At 44.9% G+C, this 24,290-nt stretch overlaps 15 non-coding genes across 15 annotated transcripts; all 15 read left to right on the forward strand.

The window, feature by feature from the left end:
• Positions 1 to 46: 46 nt before the first annotated feature.
• On the forward strand, positions 47 to 135 carry trnar-ucg (transfer RNA arginine (anticodon UCG)). The gene is given in 2 exon segments: positions 47 to 83; positions 100 to 135. It is a non-coding gene; the product is annotated as a tRNA-Arg (tRNA).
• Positions 136 to 380: 245 nt separating this feature from the next.
• On the forward strand, positions 381 to 462 carry trnas-gcu (transfer RNA serine (anticodon GCU)). Its single transcript has one exon. It is a non-coding gene; the product is annotated as a tRNA-Ser (tRNA).
• A 1,928-nt stretch (positions 463 to 2,390) lies between these two features.
• On the forward strand, positions 2,391 to 2,479 carry trnar-ucg (transfer RNA arginine (anticodon UCG)). The gene is given in 2 exon segments: positions 2,391 to 2,427; positions 2,444 to 2,479. It is a non-coding gene; the product is annotated as a tRNA-Arg (tRNA).
• A 245-nt stretch (positions 2,480 to 2,724) lies between these two features.
• On the forward strand, positions 2,725 to 2,806 carry trnas-gcu (transfer RNA serine (anticodon GCU)). The gene has a single exon. It is a non-coding gene; the product is annotated as a tRNA-Ser (tRNA).
• A 1,928-nt stretch (positions 2,807 to 4,734) lies between these two features.
• Positions 4,735 to 4,823, forward strand: trnar-ucg (transfer RNA arginine (anticodon UCG)). Its single transcript is given in 2 exon segments — positions 4,735 to 4,771; positions 4,788 to 4,823. It is a non-coding gene; the product is annotated as a tRNA-Arg (tRNA).
• Positions 4,824 to 5,068: 245 nt separating this feature from the next.
• trnas-gcu (transfer RNA serine (anticodon GCU)) lies at positions 5,069 to 5,150 on the forward strand. Its single transcript has one exon. It is a non-coding gene; the product is annotated as a tRNA-Ser (tRNA).
• A 1,928-nt stretch (positions 5,151 to 7,078) lies between these two features.
• trnar-ucg (transfer RNA arginine (anticodon UCG)) lies at positions 7,079 to 7,167 on the forward strand. The gene is given in 2 exon segments: positions 7,079 to 7,115; positions 7,132 to 7,167. It is a non-coding gene; the product is annotated as a tRNA-Arg (tRNA).
• A 245-nt stretch (positions 7,168 to 7,412) lies between these two features.
• Positions 7,413 to 7,494, forward strand: trnas-gcu (transfer RNA serine (anticodon GCU)). The gene has a single exon. It is a non-coding gene; the product is annotated as a tRNA-Ser (tRNA).
• A 2,258-nt stretch (positions 7,495 to 9,752) lies between these two features.
• Positions 9,753 to 9,836, forward strand: trnas-gcu (transfer RNA serine (anticodon GCU)). Its single transcript has one exon. It is a non-coding gene; the product is annotated as a tRNA-Ser (tRNA).
• A 1,928-nt stretch (positions 9,837 to 11,764) lies between these two features.
• Positions 11,765 to 11,853, forward strand: trnar-ucg (transfer RNA arginine (anticodon UCG)). The gene is given in 2 exon segments: positions 11,765 to 11,801; positions 11,818 to 11,853. It is a non-coding gene; the product is annotated as a tRNA-Arg (tRNA).
• A 245-nt stretch (positions 11,854 to 12,098) lies between these two features.
• Positions 12,099 to 12,180, forward strand: trnas-gcu (transfer RNA serine (anticodon GCU)). The gene has a single exon. It is a non-coding gene; the product is annotated as a tRNA-Ser (tRNA).
• Positions 12,181 to 14,108: 1,928 nt separating this feature from the next.
• trnar-ucg (transfer RNA arginine (anticodon UCG)) lies at positions 14,109 to 14,197 on the forward strand. Its single transcript is given in 2 exon segments — positions 14,109 to 14,145; positions 14,162 to 14,197. It is a non-coding gene; the product is annotated as a tRNA-Arg (tRNA).
• A 245-nt stretch (positions 14,198 to 14,442) lies between these two features.
• Positions 14,443 to 14,524, forward strand: trnas-gcu (transfer RNA serine (anticodon GCU)). The gene has a single exon. It is a non-coding gene; the product is annotated as a tRNA-Ser (tRNA).
• A 1,919-nt stretch (positions 14,525 to 16,443) lies between these two features.
• Positions 16,444 to 16,532, forward strand: trnar-ucg (transfer RNA arginine (anticodon UCG)). Its single transcript is given in 2 exon segments — positions 16,444 to 16,480; positions 16,497 to 16,532. It is a non-coding gene; the product is annotated as a tRNA-Arg (tRNA).
• Positions 16,533 to 23,634: 7,102 nt separating this feature from the next.
• trnas-gcu (transfer RNA serine (anticodon GCU)) lies at positions 23,635 to 23,716 on the forward strand. Its single transcript has one exon. It is a non-coding gene; the product is annotated as a tRNA-Ser (tRNA).
• The last annotated feature ends 574 nt before the right edge of the window (positions 23,717 to 24,290 follow it).

A 24,290-nucleotide genomic window follows, 5' to 3' on the forward strand; every position in this document is an offset into this window, starting at 1 on the left:
ATTTGCTCGCAATATACACAACAACACAATGAATGTTGCTGGCAGCGGCCGCGTGGCCTAATGGATAAGCCGTCTGACTTCGATGACAACCGCAAAGTTATCAGAAGATTGCAGGTTCGAGTCCTGCCGCGGTCAACTTAGCTCGCTACGAGACATTTTATATTCTTTGTTGTGATTCTGCCGAGAAACCAACCATCTCTTCCAGTCACTCACCTGAAGTGAAGGAAGGCTGTTTGTTCAAAGAATCTCATGGCAAGTTTTCATCATTGTCGATCTGCATGCACGGGCAGAGCAAGCTGTGAAGTGGACTTTCTTGCACATTATTTCTGTTTGGATACAAAAAGCAGGAGATTGAATGGCTGACGATATCTTATAGCAGAGACGAGGTGGCCGAGAGGTTAAGGCGATGGACTGCTAATCCATTGTGCTCTGCACGCATGGGTTCGAATCCCATTCTCGTCGTCGTTGGCTTGCAGCTTAACCACTTTTTGACATTCACATTTAACCTCATCGCCAAATTCCCCTTTTACTTACAGGGATGCTGTACTTTCCTCATGTCATGTCTCAAATTAATAATATATTGGTCAAAAGGAGAACAGTTGCAGTACAATGGCGAGGGGCACTAATTAGATAGGTATCTGAGAGACAGCACATGCACGATGGGCCATAATATCATTTCTCACCACCGTCAGAATCTGAGAGCTGCGCTTTTCACTGTCGGCGGCTCGTTGGTCCACGGTTATGATTCTCCCTTCGGAATGATCACATTTGAAATGCGAGAGTCACGGGCCAAATCCCGGACGAGCCCCGCCATGTTTTACTCAAATTTCCGCTTCTAACAGCCGCTCGACATGTGAGAAAACAGACGTATTTCACGTTAAAACGTGTGATTTTACGCCGATGTTCCCTCAGCATCCAAATCCCAGAGCAAAGTGAAACCCGCCAAACTGAGTAAAGTTAAAATATCTCAGAGGTACTCGGCTCTGTGACTCGTTGGATAACCGAAAGCCTTGTTTGGTTCCGGCCGATACTTGATCAGTATATCTTCCTGTCTGTACGCATAAGTTCACCTCAATTGGGATAAGCATACATTCAGCGTCAATCTCCACCTCTGCCCTGAATATGTGTGCGTCCTGGTTCTCTAGAGCTGAAAAGATGAGAGAAGCTGCTTTTTGAATTCGTCCCTTGGCTGCCGAATTCAAAGCATACAGGAAATCAATCTGGGCTGGCAAAGCTGCCTGGTCTGATTAAAAGGCGGTGACAGCCTATATTGTAAGCATGTTCTCGTCTTCTGGCCTCAACATTAGGTTCAACGTATCGGATGATAAGCATCGCTCCCATTGTCTGGTATTGGTTCTGCTATTCCCACTAACACTTCCTCTGGACCATCCTTTGTTATGTTATTGCCCGATTACCACCCACTTTGCCTTTCTCCATTGTGCCATGTATTATTTAATTACTCCTTCGTTCCGCTGCATCACAAACGTTCCCATTTGACATTTCTCGCTGCGTATTTTTTCCAGGCGCTATTTTTGTTGAAAACATCTGTAATCTTTAACTTTTTCCTGAAATATCGGAATTATTATCCGACAGAACGTGAAACCGGATTCTTCCTCCACAAAATCTGCACGACCTGCCGAGTTTTACATATTTATCTGTTTTTATTCATTCTATTTCCGTGTCCCTTTTAAGGGGATTTGCTGTCTGTCCAAGATCATTCTCTGTCTCTGTAAAATGGTGTGCTATCAGACCCTCATCATTCTGTGTCTGTTTCAAAGGGATGTGCTGTCTGTCCCGGATTTCCAATTTGAAATTTCAAAACCTGCCTTTGGAGGTTAAGGAATATTAGTTTGTTTGTGTGTTTCAGACTGGGCTGGTTTTACGTCCTTCCCTCCCTCCTTGTCTATCACCTGTGGCTTCAATAACAGTCTCTGCGCCGCGTGGTCCTGAGCCCCACTGCACAATTGCCTTCAGGGATGATCGAAATCTCACTTTATTCTTTTAAAAGGGAACTGCTGTCAGTCAAGGGTCATTCTGCATCTGGGTAAAAGGGATGTCCTTGCAATCCCGGATCATTCTGTGTCTGTTTAAATGGGCTGGTTGTCAGTTCCGGTTCATAATCTTTCCCTTTAAAACGGATTTTCTCATAAACCCGGGTCATCCTGTATTCTTTGAGAAGGAGTATGATTTCAGCTGCAATGACCGAATTGTTAAACTATAGTGTTCCAATTTACATTGGGGTTGCCTGCGCCGGTGCGCACCCAGATCGCAGTGCATCTGTTCATTCACTCGAAATATGCTCATCTTTTACGAAATCCACTCCTTGATATTGCAGTTGCCCCGAATTTGCTCGCAATATATACAACAACACCATGAATGCTGCTGGCAGCGGCCGCGTGGCCTAATGGATAAGGCGTCTGACTTCGATGACAACCGCAAAGTTATCAGAAGATTGCAGGTTCGAGTCCTGCCGCGGTCAACTTAGATCGCTACGAGACATTTTATATTCTTTGTTGTGATTCTGCCGAGAAACCAACCATCTCTTCCAGTCACTCACCTGAAGTGAAGGAAGGCTGTTTGCTCAAAGAATCTCATGGCAAGTTTTCATCATTGTCGATCTGCATGCACGGGCAGAGCAAGCTGTGAAGTGGACTTTCTTGCACATTATTTCTGTTTGGATACAAAAAGCAGGAGATTGAATGGCTGACGATATCTTACAGCAGAGACGAGGTGGCCGAGAGGTTAAGGCGATGGACTGCTAATCCATTGTGCTCTGTACGCATGGGTTCGAATCCCATTCTCGTCGTCGTTGTCTTGCAGCTTAACCACTTTTTGACATTCACATTTAACCTCATCGCCAAATTCCCCTTTTACTTACAGGGATGCTGTACTTTCCTCATGTCATGTCTCAAATTAATAATATATTGGTCAAAAGGAGAACAGTTGCAGTACAATGGCGAGGGGCACTAATTAGATAGGTATCTGAGAGACAGCACATGCACGATGGGCCATAATATCATTTCTCACCACCGTCAGAATCTGAGAGCTGCGCTTTTCACTGTCGGCGGCTCGTTGGTCCACGGTTATGATTCTCCCTTCGGAATTGTCACATTTGAAATGCGAGAGTCACGGGCCAAATCCCGGACGAGCCCCGCCATGTTTTACTCAAATTTCCGCTTCTAACAGCCGCTCGACATGTGAGAAAACAGACGTATTTCACGTTAAAACGTGTGATTTTACGCCGATGTTCCCTCAGCATCCAAATCCCAGAGCAAAGTGAAACCCGCCAAACTGAGTAAAGTTAAAATATCTCAGAGGTACTCGGCTCTGTGACTCGTTGGATAACCGAAAGCCTTGTTTGGTTCCGGCCGATACTTGATCAGTATATCTTCCTGTCTGTACGCATAAGTTCACCTCAATTGGGATAAGCATACATTCAGCGTCAATCTCCACCTCTGCCCTGAATATGTGTGCGTCCTGGTTCTCTAGAGCTGAAAAGATGAGAGAAGCTGCTTTTTGAATTCGTCCCTTGGCTGCCGAATTCAAAGCATACAGGAAATCAATCTGGGCTGGCAAAGCTGCCTGGTCTGATTAAAAGGCGGTGACAGCCTATATTGTAAGCATGTTCTCGTCTTCTGGCCTCAACATTAGGTTCAACGTATCGGATGATAAGCATCGCTCCCATTGTCTGGTAATGGTTCTGCTATTCCCACTAACACTTCCTCTGGACCATCCTTTGTTACGTTATTGCCCGATTACCACCCACTTTGCCTTTCTCCATTGTGCCATGTATTATTTAATTACTCCTTCGTTCCGCTGCATCACAAACGTTCCCATTTGACATTTCTCGCTGCGTATTTTTTCCAGGCGCTATTTTTGTTGAAAACATCTGTAATCTTTAACTTTTTCCTGAAATATCGGAATTATTATCCGACAGAACGTGAAACCGGATTCTTCCTCCACAAAATCTGCACGACCTGCCGAGTTTTACATATTTATCTGTTTTTATTCATTCTATTTCCGTGTCCCTTTTAAGGGGATTTGCTGTCTGTCCAAGATCATTCTCTGTCTCTGTAAAATGGTGTGCTATCAGACCCTCATCATTCTGTGTCTGTTTCAAAGGGATGTGCTGTCTGTCCCGGATTTCCAATTTGAAATTTCAAAACCTGCCTTTGGAGGTTAAGGAATATTAGTTTGTTTGTGTGTTTCAGACTGGGCTGGTTTTACGTCCTTCCCTCCCTCCTTGTCTATCACCTGTGGCTTCAATAACAGTCTCTGCGCCGCGTGGTCCTGAGCCCCACTGCACAATTGCCTTCAGGGATGATCGAAATCTCACTTTATTCTTTTAAAAGGGAACTGCTGTCAGTCAAGGGTCATTCTGCATCTGGGTAAAAGGGATGTCCTTGCAATCCCGGATCATTCTGTGTCTGTTTAAATGGGCTGGTTGTCAGTTCCGGTTCATAATCTTTCCCTTTAAAACGGATTTTCTCATAAACCCGGGTCATCCTGTATTGTTTGAGAAGGAGTATGATTTCAGCTGCAATGACCGAATTGTTAAACTATAGTGTTCCAATTTACATTGGGGTTGCCTGCGCCGGTGCGCACCCAGATCGCAGTGCATCTGTTCATTCACTCGAAATATGCTCATCTTTTCCTAAATCCACTCCTTGATATTGCAGTTGCCCCGAATTTGCTCGCAATATATACAACAACACCATGAATGCTGCTGGCAGCGGCCGCGTGGCCTAATGGATAAGGCGTCTGACTTCGATGACAACCGCAAAGTTATCAGAAGATTGCAGGTTCGAGTCCTGCCGCGGTCAACTTAGATCGCTACGAGACATTTTATATTCTTTGTTGTGATTCTGCCGAGAAACCAACCATCTCTTCCAGTCACTCACCTGAAGTGAAGGAAGGCTGTTTGCTCAAAGAATCTCATGGCAAGTTTTCATCATTGTCGATCTGCATGCACGGGCAGAGCAAGCTGTGAAGTGGACTTTCTTGCACATTATTTCTGTTTGGATACAAAAAGCAGGAGATTGAATGGCTGACGATATCTTATAGCAGAGACGAGGTGGCCGAGAGGTTAAGGCGATGGACTGCTAATCCATTGTGCTCTGTACGCATGGGTTCGAATCCCATTGTCGTCGTCGTTGTCTTGCAGCTTAACCACTTTTTGACATTCACATTTAACCTCATCGCCAAATTCCCCTTTTACTTACAGGGATGCTGTACTTTCCTCATGTCATGTCTCAAATTAATAATATATTGGTCAAAAGGAGAACAGTTGCAGTACAATGGCGAGGGGCACTAATTAGATAGGTATCTGAGAGACAGCACATGCACGATGGGCCATAATATCATTTCTCACCACCGTCAGAATCTGAGAGCTGCGCTTTTCACTGTCGGCGGCTCGTTGGTCCACGGTTATGATTCTCCCTTCGGAATGATCACATTTGAAATGCGAGAGTCACGGGCCAAATCCCGGACGAGCCCCGCCATGTTTTACTCAAATTTCCGCTTCTAACAGCCGCTCGACATGTGAGAAAACAGACGTATTTCACGTTAAAACGTGTGATTTTACGCCGATGTTCCCTCAGCATCCAAATCCCAGAGCAAAGTGAAACCCGCCAAACTGAGTAAAGTTAAAATATCTCAGAGGTACTCGGCTCTGTGACTCGTTGGATAACCGAAAGCCTTGTTTGGTTCCGGCCGATACTTGATCAGTATATCTTCCTGTCTGTACGCATAAGTTCACCTCATTTGGGATAAGCATACACTCAGCGTCAATCTCCACCTCTGCCCTGAATATGTGTGCGTCCTGGTTCTCTAGAGCTGAAAAGATGAGAGAAGCTGCTTTTTGAATTCGTCCCTTGGCTGCCGAATTCAAAGCATACAGGAAATCAATCTGGGCTGGCAAAGCTGCCTGGTCTGATTAAAAGGCGGTGACAGCCTATATTGTAAGCATGTTCTCGTCTTCTGGCCTCAACATTAGGTTCAACGTATCGGATGATAAGCATCGCTCCCATTGTCTGGTAATGGTTCTGCTATTCCCACTAACACTTCCTCTGGACCATCCTTTGTTACGTTATTGCCCGATTACCACCCACTTTGCCTTTCTCCATTGTGCCATGTATTATTTAATTACTCCTTCGTTCCGCTGCATCACAAACGTTCCCATTTGACATTTCTCGCTGCGTATTTTTTCCAGGCGCTATTTTTGTTAAAAACATCTGTAATCTTTAACTTTTTCCTGAAATATCGGAATTATTATCCGACAGAACGTGAAACCGGATTCTTCCTCCACAAAATCTGCACGACCTGCCGAGTTTTACATATTTATCTGTTTTTATTCATTCTATTTCCGTGTCCCTTTTAAGGGGATTTGCTGTCTGTCCAAGATCATTCTCTGTCTCTGTAAAATGGTGTGCTATCAGACCCTCATCATTCTGTGTCTGTTTCAAAGGGATGTGCTGTCTGTCCCGGATTTCCAATTTGAAATTTCAAAACCTGCCTTTGGAGGTTAAGGAATATTAGTTTGTTTGTGTGTTTCAGACTGGGCTGGTTTTACGTCCTTCCCTCCCTCCTTGTCTATCACCTGTGGCTTCAATAACAGTCTCTGCGCCGCGTGGTCCTGAGCCCCACTGCACAATTGCCTTCAGGGATGATCGAAATCTCACTTTATTCTTTTAAAAGGGAACTGCTGTCAGTCAAGGGTCATTCTGCATCTGGGTAAAAGGGATGTCCTTGCAATCCCGGATCATTCTGTGTCTGTTTAAATGGGCTGGTTGTCAGTTCCGGTTCATAATCTTTCCCTTTAAAACGGATTTTCTCATAAACCCGGGTCATCCTGTATTCTTTGAGAAGGAGTATGATTTCAGCTGCAATGACCGAATTGTTAAACTATAGTGTTCCAATTTACATTGGGGTTGCCTGCGCCGGTGCGCACCCAGATCGCAGTGCATCTGTTCATTCACTCGAAATATGCTCATCTTTTCCTAAATCCACTCCTTGATATTGCAGTTGCCCCGAATTTGCTCGCAATATATACAACAACACCATGAATGCTGCTGGCAGCGGCCGCGTGGCCTAATGGATAAGGCGTCTGACTTCGATGACAACCGCAAAGTTATCAGAAGATTGCAGGTTCGAGTCCTGCCGCGGTCAACTTAGATCGCTACGAGACATTTTATATTCTTTGTTGTGATTCTGCCGAGAAACCAACCATCTCTTCCAGTCACTCACCTGAAGTGAAGGAAGGCTGTTTGCTCAAAGAATCTCATGGCAAGTTTTCATCATTGTCGATCTGCATGCACGGGCAGAGCAAGCTGTGAAGTGGACTTTCTTGCACATTATTTCTGTTTGGATACAAAAAGCAGGAGATTGAATGGCTGACGATATCGTATAGCAGAGACGAGGTGGCCGAGAGGTTAAGGCGATGGACTGCTAATCCATTGTGCTCTGTACGCATGGGTTCGAATCCCATTCTCGTCGTCGTTGTCTTGCAGCTTAACCACATTTTGACATTCACATTTAACCTCATCGCCAAATTCCCCTTTTACTTACAGGGATGCTGTACTTTCCTCATGTCATGTCTCAAATTAATAATATATTGGTCAAAAGGAGAACAGTTGCAGTACAATGGCGAGGGGCACTAATTAGATAGGTATCTGAGAGACAGCACATGCACGATGGGCCATAATATCATTTCTCACCACCGTCAGAATCTGAGAGCTGCGCTTTTCACTGTCGGCGGCTCGTTGGTCCACGGTTATGATTCTCCCTTCGGAATGATCACATTTGAAATGCGAGAGTCACGGGCCAAATCCCGGACGAGCCCCGCCATGTTTTACTCAAATTTCCGCTTCTAACAGCCGCTCGACATGTGAGAAAACAGACGTATTTCACGTTAAAACGTGTGATTTTACGCCGATGTTCCCTCAGCATCCAAATCCCAGAGCAAAGTGAAACCCGCCAAACTGAGTAAAGTTAAAATAACTCAGAGGTACTCGGCTCTGTGACTCGTTGGATAACCGAAAGCCTTGTTTGGTTCCGGCCGATACTTGATCAGTATATCTTCCTGTCTGTACGCATAAGTTCACCTCAATTGGGATAAGCATACATTCAGCGTCAATCTCCACCTCTGCCCTGAATATGTGTGCGTCCTGGTTCTCTAGAGCTGAAAAGATGAGAGAAGCTGCTTTTTGAATTCGTCCCTTGGCTGCCGAATTCAAAGCATACAGGAAATCAATCTGGGCTGGCAAAGCTGCCTGGTCTGATTAAAAGGCGGTGACAGCCTATATTGTAAGCATGTTCTCGTCTTCTGGCCTCAACATTAGGTTCAACGTATCGGATGATAAGCATCGCTCCCATTGTCTGGTAATGGTTCTGCTATTCCCACTAACACTTCCTCTGGACCATCCTTTGTTACGTTATTGCCCGATTACCACCCACTTTGCCTTTCTCCATTGTGCCATGTATTATTTAATTACTCCTTCGTTCCGCTGCATCACAAACGTTCCCATTTGACATTTCTCGCTGCGTATTTTTTCCAGGCGCTATTTTTGTTGAAAACATCTGTAATCTTTAACTTTTTCCTGAAATATCGGAATTATTATCCGACAGAACGTGAAACCGGATTCTTCCTCCACAAAATCTGCACGACCTGCCGAGTTTTACATATTTATCTGTTTTTATTCATTCTATTTCCGTGTCCCTTTTAAGGGGATTTGCTGTCTGTCCAAGATCATTCTCTGTCTCTGTAAAATGGTGTGCAATCAGACCCTCATCATTCTGTGTCTGTTTCAAAGGGATGTGCTGTCTGTCCCGGATTTCCAACTTGAAATTTCAAAACCTGCCTTTGGAGGTTAAGGAATATTAGTTTGTTTGTGTGTTTCAGACTGGGCTGGTTTTACGTCCTTCCCTCCCTCCTTGTCTATCACCTGTGGCTTCAATAACAGTCTCTGCGCCGCGTGGTCCTGAGCCCCACTGCACAATTGCCTTCAGGGATGATCGAAATCTCACTTTATTCTTTTAAAAGGGAACTGCTGTCAGTCAAGGGTCATTCTGCATCTGGGTAAAAGGGATGTCCTTGCAATCCCGGATCATTCTGTGTCTGTTTAAATGGGCTGGTTGTCAATTCCGGTTCATAATCTTTCCCTTTAAAACGGATTTTCTCATAAACCCGGGTCATCCTGTATTCTTTGAGAAGGAGTATGATTTCAGCTGCAATGACCGAATTGTTAAACTATAGTGTTCCAATTTACATTGGGGTTGCCTGCGCCGGTGCGCACCCAGATCGCAGTGCATCTGTTCATTACTCGAAATATGCTCATCTTTTCCGAAATCCACTCCTTGATATTGCAGTTGCCCCGAATTTGCTCGCAATATACACAACAACACAATGAATGTCGCTGGCAGCGGCCGCGTGGCCTAATGGATAAGCCGTCTGCCTTCGATGACAACCGCAAAGTTATCAGAAGATTGCAGGTTCGAGTCCTGCCGTGGTCAACTTAGCTCGCTACGAGACATTTTATATTCTTTGTTGTGATTCTGCCGAGAAACCAACCATCTCTTCCACTCACTCACCTGAAGTGAAGGAAGGCTGTTTGCTCAAAGAATCTCATGGCAAGTTTTCATCATTGTCGATCTGCATGCACGGGCAGAGCAAGCTGTGAAGTGGACTTTCTTGCACATTATTTCTGTTTGGATACAAAAAGCAGGAGATTGAATGGCTGCCGATATCTTATACAGACACGAGGTGGCCGAGAAGTTAAGGCGATGGACTGCTAATCCATTGTGCTCTGCACGCATGGGTTCGAATCCCATTCTCGTCGTCGTTGGCTTGCAGGTTGAACACTTTTTGACATTCACATTTAACCTAATCGCCAAATTCCCCTTTTACTTACAGGGATGCTGTACTTTCCTCATGTCATGTCTCAAATTAATAATATATTGGTCAAAAGGAGAACAGTTGCAGTACAATGGCGAGGGGCACTAATTAGATAGGTATCTGAGAGACAGCACATGCACGATGGGCCATAATATCATTTCTCACCACCGTCAGAATCTGAGAGCTGCGCTTTTCAATGTCGGCGGCTCGTTGGTCCACGGTTATGATTCTCCCTTCGGAATGATCACATTTGAAATGCGAGAGTCACGGGCGAAATCCCGGACGAGCCCCGCCATGTTTTACTCAAATTTCCGCTTCTAACAGCCGCTCGACATGTGAGAAAACAGACGTATTTTACGTTAAAACGTGTGATTTTACGCCGATGTTCCCTCAGCATCCAAATCCCAGAGCAAAGTGAAACCCGCCAAACTGAGTAAAGTTAAAATATCTGAGAGGTACTCGGCTCTGTGACTCGTTGGATAACCGAAAGCCTTGTTTGGTTCCGGCCGATACTTGATCAGTATATCTTCCTGTCTGTACGCATAAGTTCACCTCAATTGGGATAAGCATACATTCAGCGTCAATCTCCACCTCTGCCCTGAATATGTGTGCGTCCTGGTTCTCTAGAGCTGAAAAGATGAGAGAAGCTGCTTTTTGAATTCGTCCCTTGGCTGCCGAATTCAAAGCATACAGGAAATCAATCTGGGCTGGCAAAGCTGCCTGGTCTGATTAAAAGGCGGTGACAGCCTATATTGTAAGCATGTTCTCGTCTTCTGGCCTCAACATTAGGTTCAACGTATCGGATGATAAGCATCGCTCCCATTGTCTGGTAATGGTTCTGCTATTCCCACTAACACTTCCTCTGGACCATCCTTTGTTACGTTATTGCCCGATTACCACCCACTTTGCCTTTCTCCATTGTGCCATGTATTATTTAATTACTCCTTCGTTCCGCTGCATCACAAACGTTCCCATTTGACATTTCTCGCTGCGTATTTTTTCCAGGCGCTATTTTTGTTGAAAACATCTGTAATCTTTAACTTTTTCCTGAAATATCGGAATTATTATCCGACAGAACGTGAAACCGGATTCTTCCTCCACAAAATCTGCACGACCTGCCGAGTTTTACATATTTATCTGTTTTTATTCATTCTATTTCCGTGTCCCTTTTAAGGGGATTTGCTGTCTGTCCAAGATCATTCTCTGTCTCTGTAAAATGGTGTGCTATCAGACCCTCATCATTCTGTGTCTGTTTCAAAGGGATGTGCTGTCTGTCCCGGATTTCCAATTTGAAATTTCAAAACCTGCCTTTGGAGGTTAAGGAATATTAGTTTGTTTGTGTGTTTCAGACTGGGCTGGTTTTACGTCCTTCCCTCCCTCCTTGTCTATCACCTGTGGCTTCAACAACAGTCTCTGCGCCGCGTGGTCCTGAGCAACACTGCACAATTGCCTTCAGGGATGATCGAAATCTCACTTTATTCTTTTAAAAGGGAACTGCTGTCAGTCAAGGGTCATTCTGCATCTGGGTAAAAGGGATGTCCTTGCAATCCCGGATCATTCTGTGTCTGTTTAAATGGGCTGGTTGTCAGTTCCGGTTCATAATCTTTCCCTTTAAAACGGATTTTCTCATAAACCCGGGTCATCCTGTATTCTTTGAGAAGGAGTATGATTTCAGCTGCAATGACCGAATTGTTAAACTATAGTGTTCCAATTTACATTGGGGTTGCCTGCGCCGGTGCGCACCCAGATCGCAGTGCATCTGTTCATTCACTCGAAATATGCTCATCTTTTCCTAAATCCACTCCTTGATATTGCAGTTGCCCCGAATTTGCTCGCAATATATACAACAACACCATGAATGTTGCTGGCAGCGGCCGCGTGGCCTAATGGATAAGGCGTCTGACTTCGATGACAACCGCAAATTTGTCAGAAGATTGCAGGTTCGAGTCCTGCCGCGGTCAACTTAGATCGCTACGAGACATTTTATATTCTTTGTTTTGATTCTGCCGAGAAACCAACCATCTCTTCCAGTCACTCACCTGAAGTGAAGGAAGGCTGTTTGCTCAAAGAATCTCATGGCAAGTTTTCATCATTGTCGATCTGCATGCACGGGCAGAGCAAGCTGTGAAGTGGACTTTCTTGCACATTATTTCTGTTTGGATACAAAAAGCAGGAGATTGAATGGCTGACGATATCTTATAGCAGAGACGAGGTGGCCGAGAGGTTAAGGCGATGGACTGCTAATCCATTGTGCTCTGCACGCATGGGTTCGAATCCCATTCTCGTCGTCGTTGTCTTGCAGCTTAACCACTTTTTGACATTCACATTTAACCTCATCGCCAAATTCCCCTTTTACTTACAGGGATGCTGTACTTTCCTCATGTCATGTCTCAAATTAATAATATATTGGTCAAAAGGAGAACAGTTGCAGTACAATGGCGAGGGTAACTAATTAGATAGGTATCTGAGAGACAGCACATGCACGATGGGCCATAATATCATTTCTCACCACCGTCAGAATCTGAGAGCTGCGCTTTTCACTGTCGGCGGCTCGTTGGTCCACGGTTATGATTCTCCCTTCGGAATGATCACATTTGAAATGCGAGAGTCACGGGCGAAATCCCGGACGAGCCCCGCCATGTTTTACTCAAATTTCCGCTTCTAACAGCCGCTCGACATGTGAGAAAACAGACGTATTTCACGTTAAAACGTGTGATTTTACGCCGATGTTCCCTCAGCATCCAAATCCCAGAGCAAAGTGAAACCCGCCAAACTGAGTAAAGTTAAAATATCTCAGAGGTACTCGGCTCTGTGACTCGTTGGATAACCGAAAGCCTTGTTTGGTTCCGGCCGATACTTGATCAGTATATCTTCCTGTCTGTACGCATAAGTTCACCTCAATTGGGATAAGCATACATTCAGCGTCAATCTCCACCTCTGCCCTGAATATGTGTGCGTCCTGGTTCTCTAGAGCTGAAAAGATGAGAGAAGCTGCTTTTTGAATTCGTCCCTTGGCTGCCGAATTCAAAGCATACAGGAAATCAATCTGGGCTGGCAAAGCTGCCTGGTCTGATTAAAAGGCGGTGACAGCCTATATTGTAAGCATGTTCTCGTCTTCTGGCCTCAACATTAGGTTCAACGTATCGGATGATAAGCATCGCTCCCATTGTCTGGTATTGGTTCTGCTATTCCCACTAACACTTCCTCTGGACCATCCTTTGTTATGTTATTGCCCGATTACCACCCACTTTGCCTTTCTCCATTGTGCCATGTATTATTTAATTACTCCTTCGTTCCGCTGCATCACAAACGTTCCCATTTGACATTTCTCGCTGCGTATTTTTTCCAGGCGCTATTTTTGTTGAAAACATCTGTAATCTTTAACTTTTTCCTGAAATATCGGAATTATTATCCGACAGAACGTGAAACCGGATTCTTCCTCCACAAAATCTGCACGACCTGCCGAGTTTTACATATTTATCTGTTTTTATTCATTCTATTTCCGTGTCCCTTTTAAGGGGATTTGCTGTCTGTCCAAGATCATTCTCTGTCTCTGTAAAATGGTGTGCTATCAGACCCTCATCATTCTGTGTCTGTTTCAAAGGGATGTGCTGTCTGTCCCGGATTTCCAATTTGAAATTTCAAAACCTGCCTTTGGAGGTTAAGGAATATTAGTTTGTTTGTGTGTTTCAGACTGGGCTGGTTTTACGTCCTTCCCTCCCTCCTTGTCTATCACCTGTGGCTTCAATAACAGTCTCTGCGCCGCGTGGTCCTGAGCCCCACTGCACAATTGCCTTCAGGGATGATCGAAATCTCACTTTATTCTTTTAAAAGGGAACTGCTGTCAGTCAAGGGTCATTCTGCATCTGGGTAAAAGGGATGTCCTTGCAATCCCGGATCATTCTGTGTCTGTTTAAATGGGCTGGTTGTCAGTTCCGGTTCATAATCTTTCCCTTTAAAACGGATTTTCTCATAAACCCGGGTCATCCTGTATTCTTTGAGAAGGAGTATGATTTCAGCTGCAATGACCGAATTGTTAAACTATAGTGTTCCAATTTACATTGGGGTTGCCTGCGCCGGTGCGCACCCAGATCGCAGTGCATCTGTTCATTCACTCGAAATATGCTCATCTTTTCCTAAATCCACTCCTTGATATTGCAGTTGCCCCGAATTTGCTCGCAATATATACAACCACACCATGAATGTTGCTGGCAGCGGCCGCGTGGCCTAATGGATAAGGCGTCTGACTTCGATGACAACCGCAAAGTTATCAGAAGATTGCAGGTTCGAGTCCTGCCGCGGTCAACTTAGATCGCTACGAGACATTTTATATTCTTTGTTGTGATTCTGCCGAGAAACCAACCATCTCTTCCAGTCACTCACCTGAAGTGAAGGAAGGCTGTTTGCTCAAAGAATCTCATGGCAAGTTTTCATCATTGTCGATCTGCATGCACGGGCAGAGCAAGCTGTGAAGTGGACTTTCTTGCACATTATTTCTGTTTGGATACAAAAAGCAGGAGATTGAATGGCTGACGATATCTTATAGCAGAGACGAGGTGGCCGAGAGGTTAAGGCGATGGACTGCTAATCCATTATGCTCTGCACGCATGGGTTCGAATCCCATTCTCGTCGTCGTTGTCTTGCAGCTGAACCACATTTTGACATTCACATTTAACCTCATCGCCAAATTCCCCTTTTACGAACAGGGATGCTGTACTTTCCTCATGTCATGTCTCAAATTAATAATATATTCGTCAAAAGGAAAACAGTTGCAGTACAATGGCGAGGGGCACTAATTAGATAGATATCTGAGAGACAGCACATGCACGATGGGCCATAATATAATTTCTCACAACCGTCAGAATCTGAGAGCTGCGCTTTTCACTGTCGGCGGCTCGTTGGTCCACGGTTATGATTCTCACTTCGGAATGATCACATTTGAAATGCGAGAATCACGGGCCAAATCCCGGACGAGCCCCGCCATGTTTTACTCAAATTTCCACTTCTAATAGCCGCTCGACATGTGAGAAAACAGACGTATTTCACGTTAAAACGTGTGATTTTACGCCGATGTTCCCTTAGCATCCAAATCCCAGAGCAAAGTGAAACCCGCCAAACTGAGTAAAGTTAAAATATCTCAGAGGTACTCGGCTCTGTGACTCGTTGGATAACCGAAAGCCTTGTTTGGTTCCGGCCGATACTTGATCAGTATATCTTCCTGTCTGTACGCATAAGTTCACCTCAATTGGGATAAGCATACATTCAGCGTCAATCTCCACCTCTGCCCTGAATATGTGTGCGTCCTGGTTCTCTAGAGCTGAAAAGATGAGAGAAGCTGCTTTTTGAATTCGGCCCTTGGCTGCCGAATTCAAAGCATACAGGAAATCAATCCGGGCTGGCAAAACTGCCTGGTCTGATTAAAAGACGGTGACAGCCTATATTGTAAGCATGTTCTCGTCTTCTGGCCTCAACATTAGGTTCAACGTATCGGATGATAAGCACCGCTCCCATTGTCTGGTAATGGTTCTGCTATTCCCACTAACACTTCCTCTGCACCATCCTTTGTTACTTTATTGCCCGGTTACCACCCACTTTGCCTTTCTCCATTGTGCCATGTATTATTTAATCACTCCTTCGTTCCGCTGCATCACAAACGTTCCCATTTGACATTTCTCGCTGCGTATTTTTTCCAGGCGCTATTTTTGTTGAAAACATCTGTAATCTTTAACTTTTTCCTGAAATATCGGAATGATTATCCGACAGAACGTGAAACCGGATTCTTCCTCCACAAAATCTGCACGACCTGCCAAGTTTTACATATTTATCTGTTTTTATTCATTCTATTTCCGTGTCCCTTTTAAGGGGATTTGCTGTCTGTCCAAGATCATTCTCTGTCTCTGTAAAATGGTGTGCTATCAGACCCTCATCATTCTGTGTGTTTTAAAGGGATGTGCTGTCTGTCCCGGATTTCCAATTTGAAATTTAAAAACCTGCCTTTGGAGGTTAAGGAATATTAGTTTGTGTGTTTCAGACTGAGCTGGTTTTACGTCCCTCCCTCCTTGTCTATCACCTGTGGCTTCAATAACAGTCTCTGCGCCGCGTGGTCCTGAGCCCCACTGCACAATTGCCTTCAGGGATGATCGAAATCTCACTTTATTCTTTTAAAAGGGAACTGCTGTCTGTCAAGGGTCATTCTGCATCTGGGTAAAAGGGATGTCCTTGCAATCCCGGATCATTCTGTGTCTGTTTAAATGGGCTGGTTTCTCAGTTCCGGTTCATAATCTTTCCCTTTAAAACGGATTTTCTCATAAACCCGGGTCATCCTGTATTGTTTGAGAAGGAGTATGATTTCAGCTGCAATGACCGAATTGTTAAACTATAGTGTTCCAATTTACATTGGGGTTGCCTGCGCCGGTGCGCACCCAGATCGCAGTGCATCTGTTCATTCACTCGACATATGCTCATCTTTTCCTTAATCCACTCCTTGATATTGCAGTTGACCCGAATTTGCTTGCAATATATACAACAACACAATGAATGTCGCTGGCAGCGGCCGCGTGGCCTAATGGATAAGGCGTCTGACTTCGATGACAACCGCAAAGTTATCAGAAAATTGCAGGTTCGAGTCCTGCCGCGGTCAACTTAGCTCGCTACGAGACATTTTATATTCTTTGTTGTGATTCTGCCGAGAAACCAACCATCTCTTCCAGTCACTCACCTGAAGTGAAGGAAGGCTGTTTGCTCAAAGAATCTCATGGCAAGTTTTCATCATTGTCGATCTGCATGCACGAGCAGAGCAAGCTGTGAAGTGGACTTTCTTGCACATTATTTCTGTTTGGATACAAAAAGCAGGAGATTGAATGGCTGACGATGTCTTATAGCAGAAACGATGTGGCCGAGAAATTAAGGCGATGGACTGATAATCCATTCTGCTCTGCACGCTTGGGTTCGAATCCCATTCTCGTCGTCGTTGGCTTGCAGCTTAATCACTTTTTGACATTCACATTTAACCTCATCGCCAAATTCCCCTTTTACTTACAGGGATGCTGTACTTTCCTCATGTCATGTCTCAAATTAATAATATATTCGTCAAAAGGAGAACAGTTGCAGTACAATGGCGAGGGGCACTAATTAGATAGGTATCTGAGAGACAGCACATGCACGATGGGCCATAATATCATTTCTCACCACCGTCAGAATCTGAGAGCTGCGCTTTTCACTGTCGGCGGCTCGTTGGTCCATGGTTATGATTCTCCCTTCGGAATGATCACATTTGAAATGCGAGAGGTCACAGGCCAAATCCCGGACGAGCCCCGCCATGTTATACTCAAAGTTCCGCTTCTAACAGCCGCTCGACATGTGAGAAAACAGACGTATTTCACGTTAAAACTTGTGATTTTACGCCGATGTTCCCTTAGCACCCAAATCCCAGAGCAAAGTGAAACCCGCCAAACTGAGTAAAGTTAAAATATCTCAGAGGTACTCGGCTCTGTGACTCGTTGGATAACCGAAAGCCTTGTTTGGTTCCGGCCGATACTTGATCAGTATATCTTCCTGTCTGTACGCATAAGTTCACCTCAATTGGGATAAGCATACATTCAGCGTCAATCTCCACCTCTGCCCTGAATATGTGTGCTTCCTGTTTCTCTAGAGCTGAAAAGATGAGAGAAGCTGCCTTTTGAATTCGTCCCTTGGCTGCAGAATTCAAAGCGGACAGGAAATCAATCCGGGCTGGCAAAGCTGCCTGGTCTGACTAAAAGGCGGTGACAGCCTATATTGTAAGCATGTTCTCATCTTCTGGCCTCAACATTCGGTTCAACGTATCGGATGATAAGCACCGCTCCTATTGTCTGGTAATGGTTCTGCTATTCCCACTAACACCTCCTCTGGACCATCCTTTGTTACGTTATTGCCCGATTACCACCCACTTTGCCTTTCTCCATTGTGCCATGTATTATTTAATCACTCCTGCGTTCCGCTGCATCACAAACGTTCCCATTTGACATTCTCGCTGCGTATTGTTTCCAGGCGCTATTTTTGTTGAAAACATCTGTAATCTTTAACTTTTTCCTGAAATATCGGAATGATTATCCGACAGAACGTGAAACCGGATTCTTCCTCCACAAAATCTGCACATCCTGCCGAGTTTTACATATTTATCTGTTTTTATTCATTCTATTTCCGTGTCCCTTTTAAGGGGATTTGCTGTCTGTCCGAGATCATTCTCTGTCTCTGTAAAATGGTGTGCTACCAGACCCTCATCATTCTGTGTCTGTTTCAAAGGGATGTGCTGTCTGTCCCTGATTTCCAATTTGAAATTTCAAAACCTGCCTTTGGAGGTTAAGGAATATTAGTTTGTTTGTGTGTTTCAGACTGAGCTGGTTTTACGTCCCTCCCTCCCTCCTTGTCTATCACCTGTGGCTTCAATAACAGTCTCTGCGACGCGTGGTCCTGAGCCCCACTGCACAATTGCCTTCAGGGATGATCGAAATCTCACTTTATTCTTTTAAAAGGGGACTGCTGTCAGTGAAGGGTCATTCTGCATCTGGGTAAAAGGGATGTCCTTGCAATCCCGGATCATTCTGTGTCTGTTTAAATGGGCTGGTTGTCAGTTCCGGTTCATAATCTTTCCCTTTAAAACGGATTTTCTCATAAACCCGGGTCATCCTGTATTGTTTGAGAAGGAGTATGATTTCAGCTGCAATGACCGAATTGTCAAACTATAGTGTTCCAATTTACATTGGGGTTGCCTGCGCCGGTGCGCACCCAGATCGCAGTGCATCTGTTCATTCACTCGACATATGCTCATCTTTTCCTAAATCCACTCCTTGATATTGCAGTTGCCCCGAATTTGCTCGCAATATACACAACAACACAACAAATGTGGCTGGCAGCGGCCGCGTGGCATAACGGATAAGGCGTCTGACTTCGATTACAACCCCAAAATTATCAGAAAATTGCAGGTTCGTGTCCTGCCGCGGTCAACTTAGCTCGCTACGTGAAATTTTATATTCTTTGTTGTGATTCTGCCGAGATACCAACCATCTCTTCCAGTCACTCACCTGAAGTGAAGGAAGGCTGTTTGCTCAAAGAATCTCATGGCAAGTTTTCATCATTGTCGATCTGCATGCACGGGCAGAGCAAGCTGTGACGTGCACTTTCTTGCACATTATTTCTGTTTGGATACAAAAAGCAGGAGATTGAATGGCTGACGATGTCTTATAGCAGAGACCAGGTGGCCGAGAGATTAAGGCGATGGACTGCTAATCCATTATGCTCTGCACATAGAAACATAGAAACATAGAAAATAGGTGCAGGAGCAGGCCATTCAGCCCTTCTAGCCTGCACCGCCATTCAATGAGTTCATGGCTGAACATGAAACTTCATTACCCACTTCCTGCTTTCACGCCATACCCCTTGATCCCCCGGGTAGTAAGGACTTCATCTAACTCCCTTTTGAATATATTTAGTGAATTGGCCTCAACTACTTTCTGTGGTAGAGAATTCCACAGGTTCACCACTCTCTGGGTGAAGAAGTTTCTCCTTATCTCGGTCCTAAATGCCTTACCCCTTATCCTTAGACTGTGACCCCTGGTTCTGGACTTCCCCAACATTGGGAACATTCTTCCTGCATCCAACCTGTCCAAACACATCAGAATTTTAAACGTTTCTATGAGGTCCCCTCTCACTCTTCTGAACTCCAGTGAATACAATCCCAGTTGATCCAGTCTTTCTTGATAGGTCAGTCCCACCATCCCGGGAATCAGTCTGGTGAATCTTCGCTGCACTCCCTCAATAGCAAGAATGTCCTTCCTCAAGTTAGGAGACCAAAACTGTACACCATACTCCAGGTGTGGCCTCACCAAGGCCCTGTACAACTGTAGCAACACCTCCCTGCCCCTGTACTCAAATCCCCTCGCAATGAAGGCCAACATGCCATTTGCTTTCTTAACCGCCTGCTGTACCTGCATGCCAACCTTCAATGACTGATGTACCATGACACCCAGGTCTCGTTGCCCCTCCCCTTTTCCTAAACTGTCACCATTCAGATAATAGTCTGTCTCTCTGTTTTTACCACCAAAGTGGATAACCTCACATTTATCCACATTATACTTCATCTGCCACGCATTTGCCCACTCACCTAACCTATCCAAGTCACTCTATAGCCTCATAGCATCCTCCTCGCAGCTCACACTGCCACCCAACTTAGTGTCATCCGCAAATTTGGAGATACTACATTTAATCCCCTCGTCTAAATCATTAATGTACAATGTAAACAGCTGGTGCCCCAGCACAGAACCCTGCGGTACCCAACTAGTCACTGCCTGCCATTCCGAAAAGTACCCATTTACTCCTACTCTTTGCTTCCTGTCTGACAACCAGTTCTCAATCCACGTCAGCACACTACCCCCAATCCCATGTGCTTTAACTTTGCACATTAATCTCCTGTGTGGGACCTTGTCGAAAGCCTTCTGAAAGTCCAAATATACCACATCAACTGGTACTCCTTTGTCCACTTTATTGGAAACATCCTCAAAAAATTCCAGAAGATTTGTCAAGCATGATCTCCCTTTCACAAATCCATGCTGACTTGGACCTATCATGTCACCATTTTCCAAATGCGCTGCTATGACATACTTAATAATTGATTCCATCATTTTACCCACTACTGAGGTCAGGCTGACCGGTCTATAATTCCCTGCTTTCTCTCTCCCTCCTTTTTTAAAAAGTGGGGTTACATTGGCTACCCTCCACTCGATAGGAACTGATCCAGAGTCAATGGAATGTTGGAAAATGACTATCAATGCATCCGCTATTTCCAAGGCCACCTCCTTAAGTACTCTGGGATGCAGTCCATCAGGCCCTGGGGATTTATCGGCCTTCAATCCCATCAATTTCCCCAACACAATTTCCCGACTAATAAAGATTTCCCTCAGTTCCTCCTCCTTAATAGACCCTCTGACCACTTTTATATCCGGAAGGTTGTTTGTGTCCTCCTTAGTGAATACTGAACCAAAGTACTTGTTCAATTGGTCTGCCATTTCTTTGTTCCCGTTATGACTTCCCCTGATTCTGACTGCAGGGGACCTACGTTTGTCTTTACTAACCTTTTTCTCTTTACATACCTATAGAAACTTTTGCAATCCGCCTTAATGTTCCCTGCAAGCTTCTTCTCGTACTCCATTTTCCCTGCCCTAACCAAACCCTTTGTACTCCTCTGCTGAGTTCTAAATTTCTCCCAGTCCCCAGGTTCGCTGCTATTTCTGGCCAATTTGTATGCCATTTCCTTGGCTTTAATACTATCGCTGATTTCCCAAGAGAGCCACGGTTGAGCCACCTTCCCTTTTTTATTTTTACGCCAGACAGGAATGTACAATTGTTGTAGTTCATCCATGCGGTCTCTAAATGTCTGCCATTGCCCATCCACAGTCAACCCCTTAAGCACGCAAGGGTTCGAACCCATTCTCGTCGTCGTTGTCTTGCAGCTTAACCACTTTTTGACATTCACATTTAACCTCATCGCCAAATTCCCCTTTTACTTACAGGGATGCTGTACTTTCGTCATGTCATATCTCAAATTAATAATATATTGGTCAAAAGGAGAACAGTTGCAGTACAATGGCGAGGGGCACTAATTAGATAGGTATCTGAGAGACAGCACATGCACGATGGGCCATAATATCATTTCTCTACCACCGTCAGAATCTGAGAGCTGCGCTTTTCACTGTCGGCGGCTCGTTGGTCCACGGTTATGATTCTCCCTTCGGAATGATCACATTTGAAATGCGAGAGTCACGGGCCAAATCCCGGACGAGCCCCGCCATGTTTTACTCAAAGTTCCGCTTCTAACAGCCGCTCGACATGTGAGAAAACAGACGTATTTCACGTTAAAACGTGTGATTTTACGCCGATGTTCCCTTCGCATCCAAATCCCAGAGCAAAGTGAAACCCGCCAAACTGAGTAAAGTTAAAATATCTCAGAGGTACTCGGCTCTGTGACTCGTTGGATAACCTAAAGCCTTGTTTGGTTCCGGCCGATACTTGATCAGTATATTTTCCTGTCTGTACGCATAAGTTCACCTCAATTGGGATAAGCATACGTTCAGCGTCAATCTCCACCTCTGCCCTGAATATGTGTGCCTCCTGGTTCTCTAGAGCTGAAAAGATGAGAGAAGCTGCCTTTTGAATTCGTCCCTTGGCTACCGAATTCAAAGCATACAGGAAATCAATCCGGGCTGGCAAAGCTGCCTGGTCTGATTAAAAGGCGGTGACAGCCTATATTGTAAGCATGTTCTCGTCTTCTGGTCTCAACATTAGGTTCAACATATCGGGTGATAAGCACCGCTCCCATTGTCTGGTAATGGTTCTGCTATTCCCACTAACACTTCCTCTGGACCATCCTTTGTTACGTTATTGCCCGATTACCACCCACTTTGCCTTTCTCCATTGTGCCATGTATTATTTAATTACTCCTTCGTTCCGCTGCATCACAAACGTTCCCATTTGACATTTCTCGCTGCGTATTTTTTCCAGGCGCTATTTTTGTTGAAAACATCTGTAATCTTTAACTTTTTCCTGAAATATCGGAATTATTATCCGACAGAACGTGAAATCGGATTCTTCCTCCACAAAATCTGCACGACCTGCCGAGTTTTACATATTTATCTGTTTTTATTCATTCTATTTCCGTGTCCCTTTTAAGGGGATTTGCTGTCTGTCCGAGATCATTCTCTGTCTCTGTAAAATGGTGTGCTATCGGACCCTCATCATTCTGTGTCTGTTTCAAAGGGATGTGCTGTCTGTCCCCGATTTCCAATTTGAAATTTCAAAACCTGCCTTTGGAGGTTAAGGAATATTAGTTTGTTTGTGTGTTTCAGACTGGGCTGGTTTTTCGTCCCTCCCTCCCTCCCTCCCTCCTTGTCTATCACCTGTGGCTTCAATAACAGTCTCTGCGCCGCGTGGTCCTGAGCCCCACTGCACAATTGCCTTCAGGGATGATCGAAATCTCACTTTATTCTTTTAAAAGGGGACTGCTGTCAGTCAAGGGTCATTCTGCATCTGGGTAAAAGGGATGTCCTTGCAATCCCGGATCATTCTGTGTCTGTTTATTGGGCTGGTTGTCAGTTCCGGTCCATAATCTTTCCCTTTAAAACGGATTTTCTCAGAAACCCGGCTCATCCTGTATTGTTTGAGAAGGAGTATGATTTCAGCTGCAATGACCGAATTGTTAAACTATAGTGTTCCAACTTACATTGGGGTTGCCAGCGCCGGTGCGCACCCAGATCGCAGTGCATCTGTTCATTCACTCGAAATATGCTCATCTTTTCCTAAATCCACTCCTTCATCTTGCAGTTGCCCCGAATTTGCTCGCAATATACACAACAACACAATGATTGGTGCTGGCAGCGGCCGCGTGGCCTAATAGACGAGGCGTCTGACTTCGATTTTAACCGCAAAGTTATCAGAAGATTGCAGGTTCGAGTCCTGCCGGGGTCAACTAAGCTCGCTACGTGAAATTTTATATTCTTTGTTGTGATTCTGCCGAGAAACCAACCATCTCTTCCAGTCACTCACCTGAAGTGAAGGAAGGCTGTTTGCTCAAAGAATCTCATGGCAAGTTTTCATCATTGTCGATCTGCATGCACGGGCAGAGCAAGCTGTGAAGTGGACTTTCTTGCACATTATTTCTGTTTGGATACAAAAAGCAGGAGATTGAATGGCTGACGATGTCTCATAGCAGAGACGAGGTGGCCGAGAGATTAAGGCGATGGACTGCTAATCCATTATGCTCTGCACACATGGGTTCGAATCCCATTCTCGTCGTCGTTGTCTTGCAGCTTAACCACTTTTTGACATTCACATTTAACCTCATCGCCAAATTCCCCTTTTACTTACAGGGATGCTGTACTTTTCTCATGTCATGTCTCAAATTAATAATATATTCGTCAAAAGGAGAACAGTTGCAGTACAATGGCGAGGGGCACGAATTAGATAGGTATCTGAGAGACAGCACATGCACGATGGGCCATAATATCATTTCACACCACCGTCAGAATCTGAGAGCTGCGCTTTTCACTGTCGGCGGCTCGTTGGTCCACGGTTATGAATCTCGCTTCGGAATAATCACATTTTAAATGCGAGAGATCACGGGCCAAATCCCGGTGTAGCCCCGCCATGTTTTATTCAAAACTCCGCTTCTAACAGCCGCTCGACATGTGAGAAAACAGACATATTTCACGTTAAAACGTGTGATTTTACGCCGATGTTTCATTAGCATCCAAATCCCAGAGCAAAGTGAAACCCGCCAAATTGAGTAAAGTTAAAATATCTCAGAGGTACTCGGCTCTGTGACTCGTTGGATAACCTGAACCCTTGTTTGGTTCCGGCCAATACTTGA

Source organism: Pristiophorus japonicus, unplaced genomic scaffold (assembly GCF_044704955.1).
Source record: "Pristiophorus japonicus isolate sPriJap1 unplaced genomic scaffold, sPriJap1.hap1 HAP1_SCAFFOLD_37, whole genome shotgun sequence".
In the NCBI taxonomy this organism is placed as follows: Eukaryota; Metazoa; Chordata; class Chondrichthyes; family Pristiophoridae; genus Pristiophorus; species Pristiophorus japonicus.